The sequence below is a fragment of the Lissotriton vulgaris genome, chromosome 4_1, assembly GCF_964263255.1.
Source record: "Lissotriton vulgaris chromosome 4_1, aLisVul1.2, whole genome shotgun sequence".
Classification (NCBI taxonomy): domain Eukaryota; kingdom Metazoa; phylum Chordata; class Amphibia; order Caudata; family Salamandridae; genus Lissotriton; species Lissotriton vulgaris.
In genome coordinates, this window is record NC_141691.1 from 1,349,638,940 (window position 1) to 1,349,662,082 (window position 23,143).

A 23,143-nucleotide genomic window follows, 5' to 3' on the forward strand; every position below is an offset into this window, starting at 1 on the left:
GCTCAGCAGCAAATAAGGCTTTTCGTAGGGCTCTAAACTCTAAACCCAGATGTCAAACAGAAGTACGGACCGCTAGACAAAATTATAAAATAGCTATAGGGATAAGGAAGGCTGCTATAGTGGAAGAGCACTGGGAGGAATTAACTGTCTCCGCCGCTGTGGGGAACGGTGCTACCTTTTGGCCTGCAGTAAGAAAGATGCGGGACATGGGTAAGCAGTTATCCCCAATAAGTTGTACCATCTCAAGTCAGCAATGGGAACAACATTTCTCCACAATATATGCTAATCCGGGTACTGCTACAGAAGACCTTAGCCCCGGTAACTTGCAACCACTAGACATAACTCAGGGGAGGTCACCATGGCCATTAATCAGAGCCTTGGAAACAAGGCGCCTGGGCCTGATGGCTTCCCAATAGATATAATCAAACAAGCCGGAATTCTGGGGACCTATCCTTGTAAATGTTTTTAATAGTCTCCCGTTGGTCCCAATTCCTGACACCTGGTCAACAAGTATAATAGTCCCTATTTACAAAAAGGGCGAAAGATCTGACCCCGCAAATTACAGGCCCATCTCGCTCTTGGATAACACCTTGAAAATTCTGGGCCGGGTATTGTATAATAGAGTGAATGATTGGGCTGAGGAAGCGGGGTGCTGGATCGATGCCAAATGGGTTTTAGAAGTAAGGTCGGGACTATTGAACAATGCCTGAATTTAAATCTCATAATTAGTAAATATAATATAGCTAGGGCCTCGCCTATTTACTTAGCATTTATTGACTTATTGTCCGCATTAGACTTGGTAAACAGGTCTAAACTGTGGCCGATCCTTCTGTCCTATGGTCTTGATGAGCCCTTAGTGCACTTTCTGGCCTATTTACATACAGACATAAGAGCGCAGGTACGGATTGGCATGGAGGGCGCAATTTCAGGGGCAATTAAGGTTGAAAGAGGTGTGAGGCAGGGGTGCGTTTTAGCACCCCTGTTGTTTATTATCTATATAAACGGATTGAGTGACTCTTTGAAGAGGGTGACCACTGATGCCCCCAGAATCCAAGGGAGATTGCTACCCGCACTTCTGTACGCCGATGATGCGGTGATTATGGGATTAACACCAAACGCCTTACGTGCTTTGGTCAAGAACTTTGTACACTTTATGGGGAACCTGGATCTTAAAGTAAATTTAAAAAAATCTTTTATCATGTCCTGCGGGCCGGGGTCCAGACAACTTAATTTTATTACTGTAGGACAGGATAAGTTGTATTCAACAAAAACATTCCCCTACTTAGGTACGGTTTTTGCTGCGAGCGGCCTGTGGAGTGGGCATCTTGCCCACGCCACAGGCAAGTTCTCAAAAGCCATAAATTCAATTCTTTCTCTCCCACGGCCAAAGAGGACTGAAGCAACAAAAGCAATTTTAAAGATATACAGATTGCAGTGTGCCCCGGTAGCAACCTACGGTGCCGAGATCTGGGGGGTAGTAAAAACCCCCAGCCTGCAAATAGAAGAAAATCGGTTGTGCAGGAAACTACTGGGAGCTCCAATTTCTTCATCTGGGTACATCTGCCATGCTGAACTAAACTTGCCCTATATAAATGACTTCATCGCAGTAAGGCCTGCCCTGTTCTGGCTGGCTATTTGGGTCAATGACTGTGCTACCCTAACACAGGACATTCTGAAGGAGTGCTTGGACTGTGACAAAGGAATGAGCATACCATGGCTTTGAGCGACGCAGGAAAGTCTGACTAAAGTGTAGGCAAAGGCCACCTTTTTGACGATCCTTCCCAGATTAAGAACACTGACAATAAGGAAGTACAATCCGGACTATATGCCCTTTTTAGGAAAAAAAGGTTGGAAGAAGAATTGCAAAAACAAACTGTTGAGTCCTATGTGAATAATGAAAATAATGACTTATCCTTACAAATAATCCCTTTATATTTAAGACTGCCAATGACTAATTGGGAGAGATCGTTATTATTTCGTATGAGAGCAGGGACTATAAAATTCTCACTCTGTTTTCCTCTGGGCCATAGTACGATGAACTCTGGAAGTATGCCTTGCCCATGCGATGGAGTTAGTAGGCAAAATGATCTACATTTCCTTTTTAATTGCAAATTTTATATGGAATACACCAAATGGTTTTTAGCCCCATATTTTAAAAAGCACAGACTACTTTCCCTGAATCAATCCTATTCTATGCGCCTAAAATTAGAAAATGATGAATTGATTTTCCGTGTAAGTTCTTTTCTGAAAGTTATCTCTCATACACGTAAAAAGATGGAATGCTTGAACTGTTATGTGTTTCACAGTTGCCAAAGCTCTTTGCACTTTAGTAACTGGTTTATACGGAATGTTTACATCTGTGTTTGTATGCACTTTTCGTAGTACATAGTTTTTGGGATAATTTTTAATTTTTACAATTTTAATGTATTCTAAATGTGTTGCTTTTATGGATTTGCTGAAATCTGAATAAAGATTTTTGAATTGAATTGAATTGGGTGAAGACGCCAGCCTCCCGAGGTAAACTCGGCTTTTCAACGGCTTTTCGGTGGTAACAAAACAGCCGGCTATTCTCGCCCGCTGCTCATAAGATATTTCAGCGAAATGTGTACTTTCTACTGTTCCGCATAAACCTGTATTACGGGCTTTCGATCCCCATAAGCTATTTCACAGTGCCAGCGGTTAGGGAGCGACTCTCACTCAGATCACACGGCCGCCATCTTGCCACTTCCGAGCCTTACCAATTTATTTCCATTGAGTAAGCAGTTGTATTCCCACTCTGCACACAACCTCCGTTGGGTTCCTAGATACTCACCGTGGAGGGGTTCCCCAACTGTTCTACAGCTTCTGGGTCCACTCCTAACTTAAGCCGTGATTTGCATCCCGCTATTTTAGAATATGGTTTGGTCTCCCCCTGGGGACCGTTGTGTATGAGTGCTTCTCACTTATTCTATTGACGAAGTATTGTGTGTATTGTGAATATCTCTGGGGGTAGGAGATATTGTATTGTATTAATGAGTGTTAATAAATACATATTTTTTATAACTACACTGTGTGGTTCTTTTTCCCTCAACTCATACCATAGGATTATGTGCTAGTAAAACAAGCTGCTTTACACGCCTTCTGGTCTAAACCTGTAGGCTGTTCTCCACAGTTACCACTTAGCTTTCTAAGGTTGTCTAAGACCACTAAAATCACTATAACGGTTGTCTAGATTAGTGCAGGGTGCTACACTTACATACGTGAGCACCATATACTAAGCCGTCCTCCTACACTTACTATGCAGCCCACCAACTCTGGCAACTCAATTCCACTAGCCTGGCAACTCCAGACTGGATCCTCATCAAAAGATTTTGCCAGAACACGGAGACTGCACATAAGTATTGTACTAACTACTCAAGATCTTGAAAGATCTCAGCAACATTGTATTACTAAATTCAATGCAAATATGGACATCGCGACAAACAGTTAAAGCAGGAGGGATTTCCTCATCTTGGCGTTTCAATAAGGGGTCATGCCAACCTAATGATAGATGGATCCCTCGTCTACTGAGACATCTAGGGATCAAAAAACAAGTCCGACACCTGTTTGGTACAGAAAAAATAAAGAGTTCACGATCCAAAATGAAACTACAGCCATGCAAACAATCAATACTGAAAAAAACCTGCAGCTGAAAAGTTACATATCCAAGAAACTGAGGAGATAAACTATGCTACTCACAACTGTTGTACATGACTATCTTGTGCGGTGGGGAGCATACAAGAAACTGATACCAGGCCTATGCACCACAATCATTGACATACTGTACTCCAAACCAACCAGGAAACCCTAATAATCTCTATGGAATGCAAAATGCCAATTAGAATTAGACAAAAAAATACTGACAGAGATCCTTTCAACTTACGAAAGCTCTCAGACAACCTGCCTCATATTTCACTAAAGATACACACGACTGGAACTGATCCCCTACAAACTAAATCAAGCCAGATTTGACATACATCAAACTGCTGGTGTAGCGCCCTAAGAAATGGGGATATTATCCTTATTGCTTGATCCTGACCCATGATGGAAGCCTTGCTAAGCAAAGTATGCGACATAAGCCACATTCAGACAAATCTGTATAAAACCATCTCAAGATCTAGTGATGCTATATAATTTCTATGACGCACAAGTTACTACTTGTGTAACGATATATCTGTAAGAGACATTAGTTAGTGATAGATTCCTTACCTTAGAATAGATACCCCAGCAATACCATCCCCGTGGTGGTGGGTTTGCGAACCAATAATCACACCAGAAAGTCCTGGAGGACGGAACGGCCAAAGTAGCCGTCCCTCCGGACTGGACTGTCCAGGCAATAGTGTCTTGCAAACGTGTGCAGCGAGGCCCGCGTAGCTGCCTGGCAAATGTCCTGCAAGGGCACACCTTGGCCCAAGGCAGTTGTAGTGGCCGTGGCTCGAGTGGAGTGAGCCCTCAATCCAACAGGGGGTTCCTTCTTAGCCAAGGAGTAACACGCCTGGATGCACAAGATAATCCACCGGGAGATGGTCCGCTTGTGCACCGCTTTCCCTTTCTTAGCGCCCGCGTATCCCACAAAGAGTTAATCATCCACCCGGAACTGTTGTGTGCGATTCAGATAGAATGAGAGCGACTGTTTTAGGTCCAGACGGTGGAGCCTCTCCTCCTCTCTCGAGGGGTGCGGAGGCGGAAAGAAGGTGGGCCACGTGATGGATTGCCCAATGTGGAAGGCTGTGACTACCTTGGGAAGGAAGGAGGGCCTTGTCCGTAACACAACCTTGTCCGGATGGACTGAAAGGAAAGGAGGCTTACAAGATATAGCCTGGAGCTCACTCACTCTCCTGGCAGAGGTGATGGCTACCAGGAAGGCAGTCTTCAAGGAAAGAAGGCGAAGAGGACAGTTGTGAAGTGGCTCAAAGGGAGCGCACATCAAGAACGGAAGAACCAAGTTCAAATCCCACTGAGGCATCACGAAGGGAACAGGAGGATAGGTATGTGTGATGCCCTTCAGGAATCGATTAACAATAGGGGATTTGAACAAAGAAGGTTGGTCAGGCAGCCTCAGAAAGGCTGAAAGAGCTGAAAGACAGCCCTTGACAGTGCCCAGAGCAGAGCCTGCTGGGCAAGAGAGAGAAGAAAGAGGAGAACCTCAGAGAGAGGGGCATTGAGGGGATACACAGCCTTTGCTGTGCACCATGCCACAAATCTGTTCCACCTGCAGGCGTATACCGACTTTGTGGAGGGACGCCTGGCTGCCAGAATGATGTTACAGACTTCAGGAGGCAAGTCAAATGGCCTCAACTGTCGCAGCTCAATCTCCAAGCATGGAGGTGGAGACTGGACAGGTTCGGTGGAGGACTGTCCCCTGCTGCTGCGACAGAAGATCCTCCTGAACAGGCAGACTAAACGGGGGATCGACTGGCATACTGAGTAGCTCGTGATACCAGTACCTTTGTGCCCAGTCCGGAGCCACAAGGATGACTTGTACCCAGTCGCGCTTGATCTTCAGCAATCTGGGCAGAAGTGATATAGGCGGAAAGGCGTACAACAGACCGCAACTCCACTCGCGACGAAAAGCGTCTCCGAGCGAGTGCCGCCTTGGAAATTCCAACGCGCAGAACAGATGACATTGCGCGTTCTCTTCGGTGGCGGATAGATCTAACCAAGGCTCTCCCCATCGCAGAAAGAGGCCTTGCACCACGTCAGAGTTCAGACGCCATTCGTGATCCATCGAGCACCGACGGCTGAGTACGTCCGCCCTGGCGTTCAGGGAACTTGCCAGGTGTTGAACCATCAGGGTCACGCCCTGATGTTCCAGCCATTGCCAGAGGCGCAGAGCCTCCTGGCAGAGGGTCCACGACCCCACTCCGCCCTGTTTGTTGCAGTACCACATGGCGGTGCTGTTGTCCGTGAACACTTGCAGTACACTCCCTCGGACAGACGGGAGGAATGCCTTCAGTGCCAGACTAATCGCCCGCAGCTCCAACAGATTGATATGGAGCCGGGACTCCGCCGGAGACCAGAGCCCTCTGATCTCCGCCTCTCCCAAGTGGCCTCCCCAGCCCTGGAAGGACGCGTCCGTCACAACTACGTGCTCCGGTTGGGGAAGGGAGAGGGATCTGCCGTTGACCCAATCGCGGTCCGTGAGCCACCACTACAGCTGTCTCGCAGTGCCCTCCGAGATCAGGACATGGTCGGACAGGTTGCCCTGATGCTGGTCCCACTGAAACTTCAGGTCCCACTGCAGAGCCCGCATCCGCCACCGTGCGTGATGCACCAGAAGGATGCAGGAGGCCATCAGCCCCAGGAGCCGCAGCGTCAACCTGACCGAAACTCAGAATAAAGGCCGGATGATCGGAATCAGAGCCTGTATATCCCGAACCCGCTGTTCGGGTGGGTAAACCCGAAACTGCGCCGAGTCGAGAACCACTCCGATGAAAAGGAGCTTCTGAGAGGGGCACAGGTGGGACTTCGGCACATTGATGGAGAACCCCAGCTGGTGCAGGAGATCCGCCGTAGTCTGGAGGTGGCTGACGACTGTCTGGGGCGAGCCCACCTTCAACAACCAGTCGTCGAGGTAGGGGAAGACTGAGACCCCCAACCTGCGCAGATGAGCTGCGACCACCGCCATCACCTTCGTGAACACCCGTGGGGCGCCGGTAAGGCCGAAGGGGAGCACGGTAAACTGAAAGTGCTCGTGGCCTACCGTGAACCGCAGGTAACGCCGGTGGGCCGGCAGGACGGGGATTTGGAAATACGCGTCCTGCAAGTCCAACGCTACCATCCAGTCTCCTGGGTCTAGGGCAGCTAAGACCTGAGCCAGAGTCAGCATTTTGAAATTCTCCTTCCGGAGAAAGCCGTTGACGTTCCTCAGATCCAAGATAGGGCGTAGGCACCCTTTGCCCTGCTTGGGTACCATAAAGTAGTGGGAGTAGCAACCACGTCCTACTTCTGGCCCAGGAACGCGCTCGATGGCCCCCTTGGCCAAGAGGGCCGAAACTTCCTCCTGCAGGAGACGCAAGTAATCCCCCGATACGCGGTGGTGTTGCAGTGGCATGGCTTGAGGAGTCGTCTCGAAGGGGAGGGAGTAGCCCCTCCGGACGATCTGCAGCACCCACCTGTCCGAAGTGACAGTGCGCCAGTGAGAGTGGTGATGGCGAACCCTGCCCCCCACTGGTGTCACATGGGCCGAAAAGCACAGACTAGGAGTGTTTAGAGGTGGATGCCGCGGGGGCAGGTGTGGACTGACTCCGCCTGTTTCCCCGACCGCCTCTGCGGCGGTTTCCACGGCCGCCGCCGCGCTGAACGATAGTTTGCGGCGAGTGGCTGGCGGCGCGTGTGGGGACGCCCCTTCCTTGGCCACGAAAGGAGCGAAAGGCACCCGTTTGCTGGCGCGGGGCAGAGAGGCCTAAGGACTTGACCGTAGCCCTGGAGTCCTTAAAGCGCTCAAGCGCGTGGTCTGCCTTGTCGCCAAAGAGGTGACGGCCATCGAACGGCATGTCCATCAGAGTGTTCTGGACGTCTGCCGAAAAATTGGCGGATCTCAGCCAGGCGTGGCGTCTGACCGCCACTGTCGTAGCCATCGCTCTGCCCAGCGAGTCAGTAGTATCCAGTCCACACCTGATGGAATACTTGGCTGCGTCCTGGCCCTCCACAAGGGCTTGGCAGAGTTTGGCCCGTACCTCCAACGGGCACTCAGGCAGCACTTCCATCACCGTCTACCACAGAGAGTGGGTGTAGCGGCCCTAGAGGCATGCGGTGTTGGAAGACCGCAGTCCCAAACTAAGGGACGAGAATATCTTCTTGCCATAATTCTCGTACCTCTTGGATTCCCTGTCCGGCGGGGCCGACGGGAATGCGGTCTGGGAATTAGAGGCCTGGATGACCAGACTCTCGGGGTGGGGTGGGAGGACAGGAAACATGGGTCGCCCGGGGCCGGGCGGTGGCGTCTAGCCACGTTCCTATCAACGGGCGAACCCGTAGCCGGCCTGGACCAAGTGCCCAAAAGAACGTCGGTCAAGGCCTCATTAAACGGCAGCAGAGGCTCCATGGAGCATGACTGCGGCTTAAGGACCTCTGTGAGGCGGTTAGTCCTCACGGCCGCGACGGGGAGCTTAAGGCCCAAGGCCTTGGCCGCCCTTGTCAACACCACACCATAGGTAGCCCCCTCCTCCGAAGCCACGGAAGGAGGAGAGACAAATCCAGTGTCTGGAGAGGTGTCCAGGCCACTGGCCTCCCCAAGGTCTCCTGCCCAGTCCATATCAGACTGACACTCCTTGGTCAGAGGGTCCTCAGACCCCTCCCAATCCTCCTCATCACCCATTTTCTGAGACTCAGGGTTGTAATTGCATGAGGTCGGTTCGTAGAAGTAAAAATCTCCAAACGGCGTCGGGTGCGGCGCCGATGATAGGCGCCGTCCCGACGTCGGAACCGAAACAAAGGAGGCATCGGGGACGGCGCCGCCCGAGGACAGCGCCGGAGGTGACACCACACGGACCGACGCCGGGGGGGTCGTAAGGTCCACCGGTGACGGTCCCGAGCCCGAGGAAGACCCATCGGCGTCCCGCGGCACCGGGCCCGAAGGCGCCGGAGCCGCTGTGCCCTGCGGCGCCGGGCCCAAGGGCACCGGCGGTGTCGGGATCGTGGGGCCCTGCGGCGCCGGGCCTGAAGGCGCCGTCGGGGCCGAAGCACCCAAAGGCGTCGGGAGCCCCCGACCCACTAGGGCCCCCAGACGGGTTCGCTTGGCCCGTAGGCGCCGCAGAACCCGTTGGAGGAGAAAGGGACCTCATGGCCATGAGGAAACGCTCAATCTCCTCTGGCGTCGCGTTCAGCCCAGGGACCGGAGGGTATGGGGCCGGACGCGACGCCCGCGACTCCCGAGTAACAGCGTGGGCGGTGTCACCCGAACACCCGGCCGCGTAGCGCGAGCGTCGGGGGGAGTCAGAAGAGCGATGATGCCTCTTCGACTTCTTGTGTTTCTTACCTGACGACTTAGACCCGGAGGAGTGGTGCCGACTCCCGGAGCTGTGACGGCTCCGTCCCCGCGACCTGTCCCTCGACCTCCCGTGGGACCGGGACCTCGCGCGGGGCCGACTGCCGGAGTTCGAGCCGCCTGCGGGACCGCTCCCGCCTGGCCTTCCTCGAAAGGGCCCGACAGTCGGGGCAGGCCTCGTAGTCGTGGTCGACGCCCAAACACGTTAGGCAGTGGCGGTGAGGATCCGTAACCGACATGGTGCGGTCGCAATCCCCACAATGCTTGAAGCCGGGCATCCCTACGGCACCAGCGGAGTCGATTAAGACTTCGAGAAGGATCAAAGATCACCAAAAAAGTTAGTCATAAATTGACTGGGTTACTGCTTTTTCCAGATCTTCGCTGGCTGGCGCAGAAAAAAGAACTGACGTCAGCACGCGGAGGCGGCGTCTAAGTAATCCGACGACATCACGGCGCCCACGACGCCGACGACAGAAGCGGAGCCGCAGACGACGCCTACCGACGCGCAAGGGTACTGCTACGCAAAAGTTTCCAGATCCAGTCTGACGCCTGGGGATATTCTAAGGTAAGGAATCTATCACTAACGTGTCTCTTTCAGATTTTGATGATTTAAACCCTCATAGGAGATAGCTTGCTTTGATCCCTGGATAAAGCCAGAATCTGCATCTTGTCAAAATAGAAATCCACTAGAACCCCAACAATTTCTGAATAGTTTGCAGCCACACTAATCCTGGTAACCTTTGGGAGACTGGTTGCTAAAATAAATAACCAACTGGCAGAATTCTAAGATATATGAAACACTTTCCTTAGTCATTCAACCCAAACACATGCAAACAGACACCAATATGGGATCGCAATCCTAACAGTGCGGAGAGACTCTTAAAGTATAGATATCTTTATTACCAGGAATCCATGTTTATATGATCAGGCCACCTTGCCAGCTGCCCCAGCCAACCATGTTCAGGATGAGTGATAGAAGTCAGCTATCACGGATTTTATGCACATCCATTTCCCAATACATCCAGGACTCCATATTTCACTAACAGAAGGACAAGTCTTTGGATTAGATCCATCTACTTACTTTCTCTACCTTTTATCTACTCCATCTAAAGGTCATACACCAATACTTTATTAATAATGCTACAGATGTTACTGCTATTCTCATATGTAACTTTGCAATATGTAGCCTTACTGTTGATAACAAAGAACACGAATAAGAAAAATACAAAAAGGAAATCAAACACAGGCCTGGGTAGAACTGAACTACATTTTCAGTACTGTAGATATTAATGGGAAAAAATGGGCAGGTGCGGAATGCAACTGAGGAAATGAGACCGTGGATTCCTGTTGGTGCTGCTATCTGACTGACAGAGAAGGGTGAGCTCTAGGAATTATCAACTTTCAGCCGAACAGATTCTATTCAGGTCCTAAATTAAATAAACCTTCAGAAAACAGAGCTATTTTCAGTATATTTTTTAAATACAGTGCTTGGATCCACATTAATTTTAGTAAACATTCAAAATGACCCATACCATGATGGTGAAAGATCTGAAATGCCTTAAAAACAAAAGAAAAATGTGCGGCTCTAAGGAAATTCCTCACTCAAAAGATATTCCTGCAGCCCAGTGAGAACAAAAAACACACCACTACTGTAACAAGGGATTTTTTAGACCACCCAGTAAGTTTTCTTTAAAATATAAAATACACTTGGTATTTGTGTGGGCTGTTGAGAAACTATTTCAAGAAACATGTTTTCAGGATAAAATAAGTCTAATGGATCCAACCGTTTGCACACTAAGTAATTAAGTAAATTCTTTATTGCATGATTAATAAAAATCTTTGCAATTGAGCTAAAAATACATAATTGAGGACTTGTGCAAAGCACAGAGAAAACAGATCATTTCATTACAATAACTTTGGTGTGAAGGCCTTTCGAAATTTGCGATATTGTTATATATGAATATACAAATATTTAATAATTTTCTGTAAACATCTTAAAACACTCTTTGGTTAAAAAAGTTTAAAAAACCCAGAGTTTCCTTTCAGACAAACGTCAATTTGTACTTTTTATGCTTACAGTTCCGTGAAAGTTTGCTTACAAATTTGACTGGAGTAAAACTTTTATAGGCAAAGATTGTTAAGCCGGCGTCTGATTTTTTCCGGTTCAAGTGCTGGCAAGGGGGTTTAGCACAGTATCTACTGATTTCATGAAACGTCCCAGTGTGCAGGCGAATTGAATGTCTCCCCCCATAAAGCAGGCCAACAATGCCTGTCGGCGGGTTCGCTGACGTCTTTGGTTCCAAAGCTATGTTAGTTGTAGCCTTCGTTTGTTCTCTAGGGCTTAACAACTGCATAGTAAGTGCAAGACATCCTCTTTTGGGTCACGGCAGTGTCTGCAGTTTGGGTTGGATTCCGAACGTGTCCATGGGGGGAGATGTTCTTTTGATGGTATTACTCCCATCCTCCACTGCAAAAAGGATTCCTTTGCTGCCCGTGAGAACCCTGTGCCTAGGTGTGCCTGTGGTAGGGACCTGGTATAGCTCTGGATCACGAACCACCCATGAGCCCTCCTGGTAAGTGCAGACTTATCTTCTTCCAGGGATAGTATCTTCACTGTTTTATTTACGAGCCGCTTAAAGCATTTGTGAGTCCTGTTTGCTTCTCAGAGTTCTTTTAGCACAAGAGAGTTTATTGCTGCTTGGAGATAACCATTGCAGGGCTGCCCTTGTTCCTTTCCAGCTCTCTCCATAGGTTTGTGTTCAAGGTACCTATCTTAGCTCTCTTTATTTTGTGCCAGCATTTGGCGTATGCACCCTTGCGTGCTATTTGTTGTTTTTGGAGGCCAAACTCAACCCTTAATTGCGCTGGTGAAGTGTACGATGGGATGCTGAAAAGTATTCGCATTGCTTTGGACACTACTTTGTCTAAGATGGACTCATCTCTCCCTCTCAAGCTTTCGCTGCAGTAAGTTATCAACGGCAGTAGTCTTGCTTGTAGCACATCTAGCAGCGGGATTAGGTTTGGGCCTGTTATTTTTTCTTAATGCTCTTTAATGCAACGGCCAATGATATCCCTCTGTTTCTGATCGCCGTTTTTTGTTGTTCGAATGTCCCCTTCATATCAAAGATTATGCCCAAGTATTTGTATTCTTTGACTATCTACATCTTTTGGTCGCGTAGAAACCACTGTGGCAATTTTTTGAATTTTTGATTTATTATCATCACCTTTGATTTTTCTAGATTTATGCTTAGCCCGTTCCTTTCTGAGAAATTATTTGTTGTATTTATAAGGTGTTGAAGGCCAACGGGAGTTCGGCTTATTAATATTAAATCGCCCGCATACAGAAGGTTAGACCGAGTTTAGCCTCCTAAGTTTGGGGCGTGATGGTTACAGTTATCAAGGTATGCGGAGAGGTCGGACATAAAAAGATTGAACAGGGTCGGTGTGAGGACGCACCCCTGCTTCAGTCCTTTTGTGGTTGGTATTTCCCTTGATAAGCAATTACCTGACCCCAGTTTTATTTGAATCCAGGTTTCTGTGTGAAGTAAAATCAATAGATTCAAACATTATGGGTCTACGTCCCAGTCTGAGAGCTCGGCCCAAAATTTTCCTCTGTCTATGCTGTCAAAGGCGGACGAGTAGTCAATGAAACAGAAAAATAATTTTTTTTTTGTTTAACTGTGGAGTCTATTAAAAGAGAGAATGTTTGTCGTCGTCCCTGTGTTTTTTTGGAAGTCAGTTCGGGTAATGGGAATTAAGTTTTTCTTTGATGCCCATTCCGTTAGTTCTTCTAGTAGGAGACCCGAGAAATATTTGGCGTCAATGTCTATGAGGGCGATGAGCCTGTAGTTCTTTGCTTCGCTCCTATTGCCTTTTTTGTATATCGGGGCGATAATTGATCCCTTCCAGGAGAACGGGATTTGTTCTGTCACCCAGATTTTCATAAAGAGTGGGAGCAGTTGCTCAGCCCATTAGTTTGGTTCCTGCTTATAAAGGACGGGGGGAAACTCAGTTTGGTCCCGAGGCCCCCTCTTTCCTGCCTTTAACAATTCTTGTCTTGATCTGTTTTATTGACCCAGGGAAGTTGGTCTCTTCGTCTAATGGCTTTGGGGCCTTCGGACACTCCACTCGGACCCCTGAGTCTTGTCTTTTTCCGTCAGCTTTGTTGTTGAAATGGTGGGCTAGATGTTTTACCCAGGCCTCTTCTGTTATATGGGAATTTATTCCAGGGGCTTTAGGATTCTCTATGTTATTTACTGTATACCAGAATCTCGCGCTGTTAGCTTTTGAGTCGTAAAGAAATTTAGCCCATGTTTTTTCTGTGGAATCCTGTTTTATTCGCCACAGAATCTTGTTTTTCATGCTTTTTAGTTTCCTCAGCTCAGTCTAAGCTGTTGTCGGTCCCATTTTTTCGCAGTCCGCGGAGTGTTCTGTTGATGGCGCTTTTTATTTGCCTTCATTTGCTGGTTTGAGGTGTCAAAGGATACGTTTTTGGATTGTTAGTCGGACAGGTAAGTAATTCCTTTTGGTTTATTGATCCATAGGTATCTTGTGGAGATTTGGACTTGGAGTTAGCTAGTCCAAAAGTTTTCAGAAAGATTTCCCAGGCGCTTATATTATTGTTGTTCCGCGATTTAACACTTTCCCAGCAGGTCTTGGCTTCTTTCCCAAGTTTTTCTGGGTCGTTTGTTTTGCATTTAATTCTTATACACTTTGACGTGATCTATAAGTTTTGCGTATCAATTGGAAGAGTTTGTGCTTCTCCCTGTGCCGTCAAGGTCAGTTCTTGCAGCAGATGGTCACTGTAGTCGGACGTGCCAATTTTGAAGTCGCTTACTAGTATGAATAGTGGATAAGATAAAAAGGTGTAGTCTATCGCTGTGCTGGACTTGAAATTGTGGAAGGTTGCTACTTGGGGGCGGTCTCCGGGTGATCGTTTATTTAATGATATCAGGCCCAAGTTTGTTAGATCCTTTAGTAGGTTTTTGGATAGCTTAGTTGGTGTTCCCCACAAACTCTTCCAGAGGAGGGATCCCCCTTTCAAGCAATAGGTCTTCTATAGGCTGATTGTTTCCTGGGCTCCTAGAGAGGAACATATTAAAATCACCCGATAAGATGAAATTTGGTGTTTCAACTTCCGTTATGAGTTTGGTCAGTTCTGATACCAGGGACTTAGCGCAGTTTTTTTCCCCTTTTGGGTGCAGGTAAGTGTTTATCAGGATTAGCAGTTGTCGTTTTTTTCCTGGGGTTAGGATTTCCAACTGTATTGCGTTAATTCCGTTGTCTGATATGTTCTTATTCAGCAGTTCATTTACTGTGTTTATTGTTTTTATTGAGGCGTATGTGGTCAGTCCTCCTTTAAGGTGACCAAACTGAGTTTCCGCTGGCTGGGAGGTGGTATGTTTTGTAGCTGTAAAGATGGAAGAGCTCTACCATCCAGGTTTCTTGGAGCAAAATCAAGTCATACTGCTGGAAATATGACAGTAGATCTTTGTTTGTAGTTTTTGGACCTAGGCCATTTATGTTCCAGGAACATAGTTTTAACAGTGGCTTTAATTTTGACAAGTTTCTGTTTGGTTCTTCAATCTGTCATGGACCTATCGGTCTAATGTTGATGGCTTTCGCTACCCAGTACCAGTCTTGTCCTGAATCCGTCTCACCTTTGTGCATGGGAGTTGGGAGGGCTCTGTCCTTTCGTTCGGCTGAGCATACTCAGGCTCCTCTTAGTACAGATTTATTAGGTACACCAGTCCAATCTTTTTGTGTGGTGTGGTTATATTCTTGGAAATTGTGAAGTAATGGTTCAGGGTAGCCGGTTTTGTAATGAGGTTTTATTCGAATACCCCATGCTTGCAGTTGCCTTTCCTCCTTTAGAATTTCTTCCGCTAATTCTCCTGAAGTTCAGGTAGTTTTGTTATTTCCTGTTCCAACAGGTGCTTATAGCTAACAAATTCTACGGCTTCCAGATCTTTGGTGTTTAATGTTCCTAGATTAGTGATAGAATTTAGTACTCGGAGGATGTTACTTCTGTTTAGGATATCCTCTCGGCCCTTTGATCTGTACTCTGGGATGAATAGTATTGATTTGAGGTCGATTTAATTGAAGTTGTCCTGATATTTTATTTAGTTCAGATTCTGTTCTTTGGGGTGTTCTGGGAGCTTGAGGGACTTTCCCTCTCTGGTTCAGTGTCTCCATGTTAAAGTTTACATCGAGTTCTTTTATCCTTATTATTGGGGCTGTGACGATTGCGAGATCCCAGGAGTCTGAGCTCCCTATTTTTTTTTAATCCATGCTTCCGGCGGGTTTTATTTCTGACCTTTTTCCTCCCAAGGAATTTATTACAATCTTATTTTTTATCCCTGGACCTTCTTGCTTGTCCACTCCCACCTTTTTTCCTTTACTCTCAACTGCTTGTGAAAGTTTTGTTTGTGGGGACGTTATTTCTGGTCCCTTTGGTCCGTGGTCGTTGATGGAACTCTGCTTGTCATATAAATTTGGTTCATCGCTGATGTTTCCTTGTTCCTAACTCGGTCTCTGTTGGCAGTTTGCCTGCCAGGTGGAAAAAGGACTTTATGGTGGGTATTTTATTTCTCCCTTTTCTCTTCATTTTCCGTCGTTTCGATGTTTGCTTTATGCCAAACCGTTGATCTCCTCCTTCTAAGTTGTTTAGCTGCTCTATAGAGTTGCTCTGAAGCTGTTCTTCATGTTGGGGCGATTCTAAGGCTCCCGCTTGATCTGGCCTCAGGCTTTTGCTCCCTTGTAGTGTTTGTCCATCAGCAACACCCTCTCCTATGTTCAGTTCATACCTTCCTTTGGGCTGGGCCTCTGTGCTGTTTGTTTCCTTGTTTGTGTCGAATTGGTTCGATGCCTCATTTTTTCTATTTGAGGTGCGACCCACATTTGTTGTATCTTCGCATCCGACTGCCTTTGCTAATCCCTTTTTTTGGGTGTTTGCATTCTTTATATCTGTTAAGAGATCACCCATTACAACCGGAAGCAAGGCTAATTTGTCAATGATTGATTAGCAGGTGCAACCTGGGAGGATTTATCACAGTTTCTGATTGGGCTCTCAATCAACTCATTCAGATCTGATAGCTTGTTATCGATGTTTATGACTTGTGTGGTTAGGCGGGTTAAAAGGGTTAGTTGGATATCCATCTTATCGGAATGGTATTCCATAGCTTTTGTAGAAAGATTCATGGTGTTTAATAGGGAAGCCCATAGGCTGCTCTCTTCTGTGGTTAGAGCCTCTGGTCCTTCCTGCGTCTTATTTTCTGTGTCCTGCTGTGATATGTCACACTTTCCCTGGGAATATGTGTAGACCATTTTTTTTCCACTCTTCCGTGGTCAGGAAGGATGTGCTCATTCCGGCAGTACCGGGAATCTGATCCTGCGGGTTATTGATATTCTTGTTTTCTAAGTGTGAGGTTTTAGTTTGAGTCAGAGTGCAATTGATTTTGGTTCTGGAAGATTTGTCTGTGCCTGTACGTGGAGACCTTCCGTCTCCATTTTTTTGCTGTTCGTCAAGGTCAATATATCCTTCCTGTATTCCTGAGGAATGATAGGGGATTGGGATGAGGGCTGGAACGTTTGAGGCTGATGATGCTGTATCTCGTGATGACGAGATTGAATTATGATGTTTGGTTCGAGTGCCACTCTTGGCGATTCCAGGGGACTTAAGATGTACTTAATTCCGGTATTTTGCGTGGTTTAGTTGTGTTCCTTCTCTTCCTCTCTCAACTTTCTCGCTTACCCTTGATTGGGACTCTTCTTTGCTATCTGCTGTACTATCCTTGCGGCAGCTGGATGGCTTCCTTTGTCTTTCATGTTCTTGAACTCCGCTTTCTTCTATCTTGGATTCAGTCTTTGGCTCCAAAGGAATGCTTTGTTATTCTATCGTTTTTCAGTGTGCTCTCCGTTGTTGGCCCTAATTTGTCTGGGTTATTTGTGAGAATTTTTTCCGGGCACAAGGGGGAGGGAAGGCCCTTTTGTGTTTCACTGGTGAAATTCAACACTGCCCCAGCGTCTTTTATGAAGGAGAATTTGGTGTAGATTTTTGGTTGGTAAAAAGTTTTTTTGTACTTTGGTCTGAGTTAACACCGCTCCCTCTGTTTCAGTTTCCCTGTCCAGTTTTGCTAGGGCTTCATCCTCCATGTTGACCAACACATCAGTTCTCACTGGCTTCTGCTGGATATTGGCAGGCACCTTGAGGATCTTATTTTTCTGTTTCCGATTGCTAATCACTGTTGTAATGCTCCGCCTTTCTTTGCCCGACCTCATCTCTAATTCACTGCTTGAACTGTTTGTCTGTCTGAACCCGAGATGTACTGTTGTTCCTGAGAAGGTTTTGTAAGGGTCCTTCTGCAGCGCTGCTGGTTTGGTTGGTTGGCTGATTGATGTTTGACTGCTGTTTGTTGCTTAAAGCTACCAGGTACTAGCTTCTTACTTCTGGGATCAGTTGTATTTTTTGAGTGATCCTGCGCAGTTGAAAACTGTTAGAATTTGACTCTTCAAGACTCTGCAGAACCTGCGCAAGTCCGGGCCAATAATACTCCTTGTGGTACTCCCGGTGGTACTCCTTGTCATAGGAAGTGTCCGTGATAGTCCTGGTTAGGTGGTTCTGTTAAGATAACTTTACTGCAGTTTTCCTAATTTAGGTCAATGCGTTTTGCTCAGACTGATCCCGCACCGGCTCCTACTCCACCTCTGTCTCTGCGTCCCACCGGGGCACCTCTAAGATTCTAACCTCTGACGGTGTTCGCACTCGTCACACAAACCCTTTTGTGTGCGAGTCCCCGGGTGAGGAATTCTGAAGTGCTGTAGCAGTGGCAGGGGAAGTGGGGCGGCAGAAAATACTGCTGAAAATACTGGAGTTCTGGAGTGACGGTAATATGGGCGATTATGGGTGTTGTGGGTATGCGGGCATTACGTCCTTCTGCTTCACTGCCCACTGCCCTTTGCGTTGGCCTTTGCCTTGCCTTGCCTTCTCCTTAATTTCTTATTTACCTTTTTTTCTCCGTCCCACTCCCGCTCCCACTCCAAAGTTACCTCTTTATGCTCACGGTTGGTCAGCTGCAAAGCACTCGGCGCCGTGCCCCTGAGCTGCCACAACAGCCAAGTGGATGCTGGGGCGGCTTTGCAGCTTCTGGGGCCACTGATGCGAGGGCGCAAAGGCGGGTGAGGGCAGGTGACGCAGTGGGAGGGGACGATTCAAATTGGGCTGCTAGTGCACTGCGAGGGGTCAGCGGGAGGGAGCCAGGAGGGGCCGCATGACCGTGTTGCCACACACGCAGTCAGCTCACCTCCGTTTGCCTCCGCCGCTGGGCTTGTTTCACCCCCTCCTGCCACTTACTGCTGCGCTGCCTCTCCCCTTCTGATGCCGATGGGCTGCGTGCAGAGACGGCCGGTGGGGGTGGATGACTCCCTAGGCCAAACCACTTTGCTCTTTTCCCCCCGCTGCCGATCGCTACTCGTGGCGCTCGTGGCAGCTGCAGCTCCTCCGGCTCCTCCGGCTCACAGCTCGCACAGGTTCTCTCTCCCACTCCCTCGCTTTTGTTCACTAAGCACAGTTAATAAAGGACCACCTTTAATTGACAAACATTGACAAAGCCAATGGGTCTCCCTTATTCAACAGCTATTGGCTTTGCCAATTGTTTTAGCCTTGTTGTACACTACCGTGGGTGCTGTTCAGCATGGCTAAAAGTTAGTGGGGCAAAGGAGAGTGGAGTGTCAAAATGGAGCAGAGTGGAGTAGATTGTTTAGGAAGAAGTTGAAAACCTGCCTCTTTACCATGTGATTGGTTTTCTCTACACTATCTCACACTTTCTCCACAGCGCGGGGACACGCCGGGAGGCGTCACCAGGCGCTCTACAAACTCCTTTAAATTAAATAAATTAAATTAAATTAAATTGTCAGAGCGGAGTGGCATAGAACAGAGTACTGTAGGAGAGTTAAATAGCTGATTGGAGGAGTGGAATGGTAGAGTGGAATGGCGGAATGGAATGGCAGAGTAGAGGAATGCAGTGGAGCGGCAGAGCGAAATGGAATGGCACAGTGGAGTTGAGTGGTGTAAAGTGCAGAAGTGCATAGTAGAATACACTGGCAGAGTAGAGGCGTAGATTGCAGCGACGTAGAGTAGATTGTTTCAGAATAGATTAGAATGGTGCAGAGTGCAGCGGGCGCAGAGGCGAGAGAAGCAGAGGCGCAGAGGCGAGAGAAGCGGGGCGCAGAGGCGAGAGAAGCCGGGCGCAGAGGCGAGAGAAGCCGGGCGCAGAGGCGAGAGAAGCCGGGCGCAGAGGCGAGAGAAGCTGGGCGCAGAGGCGAGAGAAGCAGAGGCGAGAGAAGCCGGGCGCAGAGGCGAGAGAAGCAGAGGCGAGAGAAGCCGGGCGCAGAGGCGAGAGAAGCAGAGACGAGAGAAGCGGGGTGCAGAGACGAGAGAAGCAGAGGCGAGAGAAGCAGGGCGCAGAGACGAGAGAAGCGGGGCGCAGAGGCGAGAGAAGCAGGGCGCAGAGGCGAGAGTCGCAGGGCGCAGAGGCGAGAGGCGCAGAGGCGAGAGAAGCAGGGCGCAGAGGCGAGAGAAGCAGGGCGTAGAGCGAGAGAAGAGGGGCGCAGAGCAAGAGAAGAGGGGCGCAGAGCAAGAGAAGAGGGGCGCAGAGCAAGAGAAGAGGGGCGCAGAGCAAGAGAAGAGGGGCGCAGAGCAAGAGAAGAGGGGCGCAGAGCGAGAGAAGAGGGGCACAGAGCGAGAGAAGAGGGGCACAGAGCGAGTGAAGAGGGGCGCAGAGCGAGTGAAGAGGGGCGCAGAGCGAGTGAAGAGGGGCGCAGAGCGAGTGAAGAGGGGCGCAGAGCGAGAGAAGAGGGGCGCAGAGCGAGAGAAGAGGGGCGCAGAGCGAGAGAAGAGGGGCGCAGAGCAAGAGAAGAGGGGTGCAGAGCAAGAGAAGAGGGGCGCAGAGCAAGAGAAGAGGGGCGCAGAGCACAGCGACACAGTGACAGAGAGGAATGGTGTACAGTGGCACAGAGTGCAACCTTGTAGATAAGAGTGCCCAATTTGAATCATCTAAACAAAAAATAATTACACTCAACATCAAGAAATGAACTGTATTAATGGCCTGATTATTTTAAGAGACGTAAAACCGTCAAAGCACAAGGCTCTAATTGTTACAATGCAACCTTCTTTAAGACAACCACTGCTAAATCTATATGGAAAGTTTGCTTCCTCAGGACAAATAACAGGTACACCGGCTGAAGCCATAATCACAATTATACCTAAAGACACTATTCTCACAAAAAACCTATAGGCCAATCTCCAAAATAAGCCTGGACTGTGAAATATACGCCATGATTTGAGGTAACCGGATACAAAAACATATTGCTAAACTAATTCACCCATCTCAAGTGGGCTTCCTCAAACACATACTCTTTAGCGACATTAGGATTTTCTGCCACGCAATTGAAAAAGCAAAACTACTCAACTCCCAGACTGTCGCTATTGCACTCAACGCAGAAAAAGCATCTGATGAAGTAGACTGGGAATTCCTGCGCGCAACACTTGAAAAAAGTAATCTTCACTCATTAAAACAAGGGACCAGACAAGGATGGTCTCTGTCCCAATCACTTTTCCCATTAGCGATCAAACAGTTCCTTCAACACTTGAGACAACCAGGACATAGCTGGTATAGACTTTGGTAATACAATCTTCAAAGTAGCACCCTACCCAGATGATGTTGTGGTTGTCTCAAAGGAAGCAGACATGGCTAACCCTGCCCTTATGAAATCTATACAAGGATTGGCTGAAGTCTCAGGCTACACTCTTAACAGACAAGACCGAAGTTAAGTTACTTAATAACTATGGCGGTAAAGTAGTAATAAGGGACACAAAACTGACGTGGTAGGCAGGTAGGATTAAATACTTAGGTCTGGAATTCACTAATGACTATCACTACCCTAGAAGAGAATGAAATGTATTTAAATAAATAAATAAATAAATCACAGAACTACTGAATGGTCACCAAAACTTAACATGGCGTAGTAGAATAGAAACAATTAAAATGATGATCGCGCCACTTAACCTCGGACCTATTACCTATGATACCGTCAGAAGACTTTTTTCAGAAAATTGACAAGGGCCTCAATTTTTCATGGTACGGGAAGAAACCAAGAAACTCTTTCGAGAAACTCAGGCTGGCCAAAAGCAAAGGAGTAGTAGTCCTACTAAACTTTAAGAACAACCAGACGGCCTACCTATGTAAATAAGGAACAGCATGGTTTGTGGAGAAGCTAGACAACCAACCTCAGTGGCTGAATGTAGAAATAACCTTATTAAAGACATTTCCCTCCCTGCTATCAGGACAATGCACACCTTGATTCTACCATACTGTAAATATATCATTCAAAACACAAAATAAGTTCTGTCCTGTCTAGAAGTGCTCTCCAGCATCAAGTTAGGTGCCTCAAACATGGCAGTAATCTGGTACAATCCCAAAATAAAAATAGAGGGTCAGCTAGCATATTGGCAGGACTGGTCACAAAGAGGCATTAACTTGATCTAAGACCTCTATGATAACACCGTACCTAAAACCTTCTCCAATCTTAAAAGAGAGAGAGAGGATTGACTGATACAGACATATAAATTCTTAAAACTCAAAGTCCAGATTTCTAAACTGTCCTTGAAGCATATTTGCCCTCATTACCCATCAAATTAGCCCAACTCTCAAACGTTGGACATATGGTGTCAAGAATATGCAAGCTACTCCTCCCAAACCACGCCGAGCGAAACAGAGCGGCGCGAAACAGAGCGGCGCAAAACAGAGCAGAGAGGGGGACAGATTAGGGTGAGAGTAGCATGCCGCAGAGCCCAGCAGAGTAGAGAGGCACAGAGCGAGAACAGAATGTTGCAGATTAGAGCGGCGTAGAGCAGAGTGGCAGAAAGCGAGAGTAGAGCAGTGGGGGGTAGCGAGAGTAGAGCAGAGTGGCAGAAAGCTAGAGCAGAGTGGGGCAGATTGGCGCAGAGCAAAAGCAGAGCAGCGCAGAGAAAAAGCAAAGCAAGAGCGGGTAGAGCGGGGCAGAGCGAGTAGAGCAGAGTGGCGTAGAGCAAGCAGAATGACGCAGAGCGAGTAGAGCAGAGCGGCACACAGTGAGCAGAGCAAGCAAAACGGGGCAGAGTGAATAGAGCAGAGCGGCCCAGAGTGAGTAGATTGGCTCAGAGCAGAGTGGGAGTACAGCAGTGGTTCAGAGTGAGAGCGGCGCAATGTAGAGTGGAGTGGCATAGTCACAGTAGAGCGCAGTGTTGCAGACTAGAACAGAGTGGCCGAGAGTGCAATGGCACAGTGTGCAGTGGCAAAGAGAGGGCTGGCACAGTGTGCAGTGGCAAAGAGGACTGGCACAGTGTGCAGTGGCAAAGAGGACTGGCACAGTGTGCAGTGGCAAAGAGGACTGGCACAGTGTGCAGTGACAAAGAGGACTGGCACAGTGTGCAGTGGCAAAGAGGACTGGCACAGTGTGCAGTGGCAAAGAGAAGACTGGCAGAGTGCAGCGCTGAACGCTGCAGCGCAGAGTGCAGCGCTGCAGCACAGAGAGCAGTGCAGAGTGCAGTACTGCGTGCAATGCTGCAGTGCAGAGTGCAACGCTGCAGCGTAGAGTGCAGCGCAGAGTGCAGTGATGCAGTGTGTGATAAAGAGTGGAGTGTCACCAAGTGCAGTTGCATAGAGTACATTTTTTCCAGAGTGGGGTGGTACCAAGTGCAGTGGCGTTGAGTAGATTTTTTCAGAGGTGCGGGGTAGGGCGCAGAGGGGAGTGGCGCAGAGCAGTGGTTCTTAATTTGTGGTCCGAGGAACTACGAGGGTCAGCAAAGCCTACTCAGGGGTCCACAACAATTTTACATAATATTCAAATTAATCAATTAAAACAAATGAAGTATAAACAAATAAGCAACATTTTAATTTTTAACTTTTTCTATATTAGGTTGTTAAGACACAACATATTCAAATATTTGAGCATTTGTTTGGTGTACACGTGTTTTTCCATTTTTGCGTATTGTTTTGAGGTCCAAATCATAGACATTGATTAGGCCAGGTGCCCTGGCTTACAATAATGAGTTGCTAGATTCCGGTAATGATTCAATGGGGGTTCTCAGAGGTCAGA

General features: G+C 48.0%; 1 protein-coding gene across 1 annotated transcript in view; it reads right to left on the reverse strand.

Annotated features, from left to right (window-relative positions):
* Positions 1-23,143, reverse strand: part of CEP192 (centrosomal protein 192) — a 1,919,503-nt gene that overhangs the window by 1,395,355 nt on the left and 501,005 nt on the right. The window lies entirely within an intron of this gene.